The sequence below is a fragment of the Onychomys torridus genome, chromosome 5 (assembly GCF_903995425.1).
Source record: "Onychomys torridus chromosome 5, mOncTor1.1, whole genome shotgun sequence".
In the NCBI taxonomy this organism is placed as follows: domain Eukaryota; kingdom Metazoa; phylum Chordata; class Mammalia; order Rodentia; family Cricetidae; genus Onychomys; species Onychomys torridus.
The window spans coordinates 122782423-122790307 of NC_050447.1; positions in this window are offsets into that span (position 1 = coordinate 122782423).

A 7885-nucleotide genomic window follows, 5' to 3' on the forward strand; every position below is an offset into this window, starting at 1 on the left:
AATCTATGCATCCATTAAAAATTAAAGTTCCGGCCAGGCGGTGGTGGTGCACCCCTTTAATCCCATCACTCAGGAGGCAGAGCCAGGGGAGTCTCTGTGAGTTCGAGGCCAGCCTGGGCTATAGACTGAGTTTCAGGAAAGGTGCAAAGCTACACAGAGAAACAAACAAACAAAAGAATTCAAGTCAGAGGCCAACCTTGGGTGTTGTCTCTCAGATGCCTCCCATCTTTTGTTTGAGGCAGTATCTCTCATTGGCCTGGAACATCACCAAGTAGAGTACGCTGACCACTGAGCTCCAGAGATCCACCTGCCTCTGCCTCCCACCTTGCTGTCTCTGGGTTTACAAATAGCCCACTGTGCTCTGCCCTTTGTGTGTGTGTGTGTGTGGGGGCGTTCAAGACAGGGTTTCTTTGTGTACTTTGTGTAGTCCTAGCTCCTGGAACTAGCTCTGAAGACCAGGTTGTCCTCAAACTCACAGAGACCTGCCTCTGCCTCCTAAGGCGTGTACCACCACCACCCAGTTTCCTGCCGTGCTCTTTACCTGTGTTCTGAAGATGGAACTGAAGTCCTCACACTTGCAAGGCCAGTGCTTGCTGCTATTTATCCAAGCTGGCCTGTAGTTCACTAAGAAGTCCAGGTTGGTCTCAGAGTCCAGCCTGAGTCTCCCATGCCCAGCTTGTTACTTTCATTAAAGTACCTATGGCTTGGAGATACAGAGATGGTTGCTTCTGTGGGGAAGAAAACTTGCTATGTGAGCATAAGGACATGAGCTTGAATCTCCAGTGCCTATTTAAGAGACAGACATGGCTGCATGTGCCTGTTACTCCAGCCCTGAAGAGTAGAGACAGGCAGATCCTAAGAGCCAGCTTAGAGAATTTAAATATATATAAATATGTCAATAAAAGAAAATAACAACAGCAACAAAGCACTTGGCTGTAACTAGAACTATGGGGTTCAAGCTGAAGTTGAGAAAGCAGGCTGTCAAATCTACAGAAACTTTCTTACTAACAGCGTCTATTGAAAAGTTCAATTACAGGTTGGGGATTTAGCTCAGTGGTAGAGCGTTTGCCGCGAAGCGCAAGGCCCTGGGTTCGATCCTCAGACAAAAAAGTTCAATTACGTATACTTCCAATTACACTCTACTAAAAGCCTCATCACTTTCTAACTCCTATTTTACATGCATCTATCCTCTTGAGATTGTCTCAGTCTGTTTATCTGAGTAGAATCATCAGGCACTAGTTGCTACTGTGTGTCTCTTTCCAACACGATTCATTTTAGTTGGCATTGGTGTTGGTTAAATCGCCCCGAGGTGGCCATGCCGATGGAGGAGAGTGCTGGAGTCATGAGCCATAGTTAACTTTTTAGAGCTTTATTGGGAGAGGGGGAGAGAGGGAGAGGAAGAGAAAGAGAGAAAGAAAAAGAGAGAGAGAGAGAGAGAGAGAGAGAGAGAGAGAGAGAGAGAGAGAAACAGAAACAGAGAGATAGAGAGAAGAGAGCGGAAAGAGAACAGGGATGCACAGAGGGCCCGCCCGCTTTTTAGGCTGGGACACTGTCGCAGGCTGATGATATAATTAAGGACATAGTCCTTACAATTGGTAGCTTAAAATTGGCAGTGGATGAAGTATTTTGAGTAAAGAAATTATAATATTGTATAAATTGGGACTTTATTTTCTTAGACTATTTTATTTTTTATTTGTGTGAGCGTTTTGCCTGTATGCATGTGAATGTATCACATGTGTGCCTGGTGCCCAAGGAGGTCAGAATAAATTGTCAAATTCTCTATACCTGGAGTTACAGATGTTTGTGAGCCACCACGAGGGTGTTTGTAACCAAACTTAGGTGTTCTGCAAGAGCAACAAGTTTTCTTAACCATCTCTCCAGCTCCTGAGACTTTAATTTTTTTTGTTTGTTTGTTTTTCGAGACAGGGTTTCTCTGTGTAGCTTTGCACCTTTCCTGGAACTTGCTTTGTAGATCAGGCTGGCCTTGAACTCACAGAGATCCACCTGCCTCTGCCTCCCAAGTGCTGGGATTAAAGGCGTGTGCCCCCACCACCCGGCCCGGACTTTAATTTTTATTGGGTGCATTGATACACATCTACCAACCATCATTTGATAGCTATTATTCCTGTTGCTATGGACTGCATTGGTACCCGTCCCAGTTATGTAGATGCTCCAATCCCTGATGGGGCCTGTGAGGAGGTAATAAAGATTGAATGAACTCATGTGTGGGGAGGGGCTGATCTAACAAGGCTGGTGACCCTCTAGGGAGGGAGGGCAGGGGCTGGAGAGATAGATAGCTTAATGGTTAAAAGAACTTGCACACAATCATGAGCACAAGAGTGCTGATCCCAGTACCCACATATAACAAGCCAGGTGCTCCATGAACATTATAACCCCAGCTCAAAGGAGAGCAGAGACAGGAGAATTACTGGAGCTTGCTGGCTCCTAATGTAGCCTAGAAAATGTGAGGTCCAGGTTCAGGGAGAGACCCTGCCTGAAAGGAACAGGTCAAAGGATTAATAGAGGAGGACACTTAATACCTTTTTCTGACCTCTACAGGCACACAGGTATGCGCGACACACGCAGACAGCATGCACACACACACACACACACACACACACACACACACACACACACATATACACAGACACACACACACTCCTTTTTAATAAGAAGGGGACAATGGAGAGCTGTCTCTACCATGTAAGCATAAAACCAGATCCAGAAGATTGCCATTGTGAACTAGGAGACTTTACCAAGAGCTGGGCCATGCTGGTATCTGGGTGATCAGGACTGTGAGAAAATAGATTTCTGTGATTTGGACTCCTCTGTCTACGGTTGTTGCTATGGCAGCACAAGCAAACAAACGCACTGGCTGGTGTTAATGTTATTATTAAAGTTCAATGTCAGTGCACAAGAGGCTTCTCTTCCTGCTCTCTACTCTTTTATCCCCCGCCCCCACCCTCCATGCCACTGCCTCATCCCTCATCTCAGATGAAAATGTTTCACTCAGTAGCACTTGGGAGGCAGAGGCAGAGCAAGCTCTGTGAGTTCAAGGCCAGCCTGGACCACAGAGTGAGTCCCAGAGACCCATTATTTAGAGAGACTGTCAAAAAAAAAAAAAAAAAAAAAAAAAAGAAAAGAAAAGAAAGAAAGGAAAAGAAAGAAAGAAAGAAAGAAAGAAAGAAAGAAAGAAAGAAAGAAAAACCCTTAAACCCTTCATTCCCAGCCCTTCCCCAGATGGGGTCCTTGTAACGTATATGGCCTGTAGAGGTCAAAGACACCTTGTGCAAGGGCTCTGAGGCTGAGGCTTGTGGCTGACACCTCTGTGCTCAGGGGCTGAACCCCAGGCTCAAGACTTCTTCCATTTTGTTTAAAATCATCTGTTGAAGGAGAAATTTTTAATTTGGGAGCCCTCACTTTCCCCACCTTAGACTCAGATGTCATACCCAAGAAACCACTGCTTAATCCAAGGACACAAAAATCTACACCTATGTTCTTCTGGAGTATTATAGTGCTAATTTTTTAAAATTTTATTTTATTTTTGTATTTGAGTATTTTACCTACGTGTATGTGTATGCACCACATCCATGCCTGGTGCCTTCAGAGGCCAGAAGAAGGCGTTGGATCCCCCATAACTGGAGTTATGGAAGGTTGTGAGCTGCCATGTGGGTGCTGAGAATTGAACTTAGGTCCTCTGGAAGAGCTACCAGTGCTCTTAACCACTGAGCCATCCCTCCAGCCCCTATAGTGCTAATTTTAATCCTAGTTGGGCTTAATTAGCATCTGACATGAGGTTCTGACTTTACCCTTTGACATCCTTTCTGGAGCTTTTGCTCACCATAGGTAGTTCCTAGGTTCTCAACTCTATCCCATTGGTTGGTAGAGTTCTAGAAAACAAACAGAGCCACCTGGGGTTCAGGCAGGGTTCAAGTTGAATCTGTGGATCAGTTAAGGAGTAGGTCAGAGTTTTACAGGACAAAAAGGTTCTCTGTGAACCTGGGAGAGGCATTGGCAGACAGCCTAACTGTTGGGTGATAGTCCCAATGGGCTGTCTCATCCAGAGCTGTCTTGGCTCAAGCCACAGGACCCCATACCCCCAGATACATGAGCAAAGAAGAAGAGGTCAGGGCAGGAACACCCAAGGGAGAAGAGTATCCATTTGCTCATCAGCCAGGAGGGAGAGAAGAGGAAGTGTGAAAGCCAGCTCCCATCCAGGCTCTGCCATTGAGTGACCATGTGCTGTGTGTGCAAGTGTGTGTGTGTGTGTGTGTGTGTGTGTGTGTGTGTGTGTCTGTGTGTGGGGGGGGGTCTAAGAACAACTTGTGGAAGTCAGTTCTCTCCTTTAACCATGTAGGTCTGGGGATTGAACTCAGATCATCAATCTTGGAGCAAGTGCCTTTACCCTCTGAACCATCTCACTAGCCCACAAAATTAATACCAAGACACAGGCCTTGGAGCAGGATAAATGCTAAAAAGGCTGTTAAGGTCTCCAATACTACCACTAGTGATGTGTCTGAGCCCTCCATGGCCTGACACAGAAGAGTTTCTTGAATGAGTGACGTTTAGATTTAAGCCAATGACCATTTGCTGTCATACAGCATGGGTGTTCAGGAATCCTATGTCATGAACCATTCTTCTAGGTTAGCCAAGCATACCCAAGCAGGCTGCCACCTGAAGATGAGAGCACTTTGCTCCTAGGCCATCAAGGAGGTGCTCATATGGGAAAGGGCAGCTCTCCAGGCCAACAGCGAGTAGGAAGAGCCCAACAATGCGCCCCATATGGGTCAAGTGCCAGCCAGGGCATCTTTGTGCAGGACTGGTCAGCTTTGTCTGGGATGTCTGTGACACTGGAGCCTTTGCTCACAATGGCATAGCAGGTTGATAGGGAGAAATTCACTCCTCTTTGTCCCTAGGGCTTTTGCAGTCCCTTACTAGATAAGGCCACTGTCTGCATTCTGGTAGGAGTCTTAACTACCTTGCTTGGGCTCTTCTCTGCCAGGCTGCCTCCATCCTCTTGTATATTACCTACTTTATCACCAGAGGTTGCACTGTTGTTGATTGGTCTTTGGTGTTTTGGGGGCCCCTGGCAACAAGCTCCCAAGTAAATCACACACAGAGGCGTAGTTTTTTTTGTTTTTTTTTTTTTGGTTTTTCGAGACAGGGTTTCTCTGTAGCTTTGGAGCCTGTAGACCAGGCTGGCCTCCAACTCAGAGATCCACCTGCCTCTGCTTCCCGAGTGCTGGGATTACAGGCGTACACCACCACCCAGCGATCTCTTTTCTTCTATCTCCCAGATTTCTCCCTCTGTATATTCTCTCTGCCTGCAAGCACCACCTATCCTTTCTCCTGCCTTGCTATTGGCCAGTTCTTTATTAGACCATCAGGTGTTTTAGACAGGCACAGTAACACAGCTTCACAGAGTTAAACAAATGCAACATAAATAAAAGCAACACACCTAAAAATGATATTCCCCAACAGTGCTCACTTTCAGGGAGTAGTGCTGCATTAGGTGTAAATGGAGGCAAAGTCTTTCTGTCCTGATACCCGATGCCAAATGCCCAGCAGCCACTTCCCAAATTATCACACAGAGGCTTATATTAATAATAAATGCTTGGATGATGGCTCAGGCTTATTAACTAGTCTTACATTGAAATTAACTCATTTCTGAGGCTGGAGATATGGCTCAGAGTTTAAGAGCACTGAATGCATTTCCAGAAGCCCCAAGTTCAATTCCCAGCAACCACATGGTGGCTCACAACCATCTATAATGAGATCTGGTCCCCACTTCTCTCTAGCATTCAGGCAAACATGCAGGCAGAATACTGTGTACATAATAAATAATTAAATCTTTTTTTAAAAAATTTAAAAAAATTTAACTCATTTCTATTAATATATGTATTACTATGTGGTCAGTGACTTAATGATCCTCTGACATCTTGTTCCTTGGGTAACCGGCTTGAGTCTGCCAGACTCCTCCCCTCTTCCTCTGAATCCTCAGTTTGATTGTTTTGCCTAAAGTTATCCTGCCTTGCCATAGGCCAAAACAGCTTCATTATCAACCAATGGGGCAATTCACCTTCACAGCATACACAAGGACCATCCCACAGCATTTCCTCCTTTCTGTTTAGTCAAAAAGAAAGGTTTTAATTTTAGTGTAGTAAAATTACATAAACAAAATAGTTATCAAGCAAGAATTATAGCTACAATGTTTAGTCTATTTGTATTTGACAAAATCAGAGAAAACACTCAATTATCTATCTTAGTAATGTCTAAAGTTTCATATCTAAATTACCTTTTATTATAACCAAGAAAATTTATAACTCTAACTATCTAGTTTTTAACTCTATCAAAGACTCCAGAAAGATGAAATGTTACCTAATGACTGGGGAACTTTAGGTTGCCTGGACAGTCATCCAAAGTTCCTCTGTAACCATGGGGCATCCATCTTTGGCCTACAGGCTTGACATAGCTGAAAGACTTTTCTCAGAAGCAAGAAATTTTGAAGGACTGACCTATTTTGTTTTGGCAAAGTTTGGTAGTTGCTTTTCTTATGTCTGGCTGTCCAGTTTGGACAGTAACTGTCAGCAATTGAGGCAAGGGCAGTTTCTTTGCCCACATGACTAGCTTTTGTCATAAAGGAAGCAAACTCCATATGGAGTTCTTTGATGCCCATCATCTTCTCTGAAGTAGATTGGTGCTGCCAGGAGCAGATGTGTCTCACTGTCATGAAAAGTTTAAGTTATTAAAATATTTTAAATGCCATATTCTTTAAGGTTTTGAAATGCTTGAAGATTATCTATCTGAAATATATCTCTGTATAGTTAGAAAACGTAACATAACTGTAGTTATAACATTTGCTTATAGACTGTTTACCTTGTTTACATGAAGCCTTAGTCCTTAGGTTATTTAGGTAGATAAGACTTATAGATTTATAGTCACCTATGCTTGTCATCTCTATAGTTATGTTAGTTAGGTTATCCAGATTTACAGATACATAGGTTGGATGGACAGGTAATCTTCAAACACTTCATAGACCTAGAGAATATGACATTTAAATAACTTAAACTTCTGTTGATGTCAGACAAAATTACTCCTGGCAACACCAATTTGATCCTGAGAGAATGTTGGGCTTCTAAGACATTATCATTTGGAAGTTTGTCTTCTTGGCACAAAATGGCCTATTGGGCAAAGAACTGCCCTTGCCTCAACTGCTGACAATACGAGTGCTGTCCTTTCTGGACAAGTGGGACACAAGGAAAAGTGACTTCTGAACTTTGCCAAGACAGAGTAAGATGGTCTTTCAGAATTCCTGCTTCTGAAAATTGTCTGTCAGATACTCTAGGACTGTAGCCAATTTAAATACACCAGTAATACTGAGAAACATTAGGTGACTTTCCAGGCTGCCAGCTGTCTCTGTCTGCTCTTGCAAGATTCCCAAAAGTTGCTTGCATCCATCTTCCGTTTCTCAGGTACCATTATATTCCTTCTCAGGTCTTTGATGGGATTGAAGACTAACAGTTATAGTTACAACTTTATATATATAATATCTTAGATAGAACATACTAAGTATGAGATTCAGGTTCTTTAGGATAGGACACCTTTTGGAATGATCTTTGTAACACGTCATTTACCAATGCTTTAGACTTCTTTAGATTTTAGTATGTGTTTCTTGCTTGATATTGTTCGCATTGGTTGTAGCTCAATCCTATCTAGGTCATTATCCCTCATTACTCCTTGACAATATTTGATAACCATTCCTTTGTATATAGTCTTGTATTAGGTTAGAACCTTCTCTCTTTTTTTAAAAAAGATTTATTTATTTATTATGTATACAGAAAAGGGCGCCAGATCTGATTACAGATGGCTGTGAGCCACCATGTGG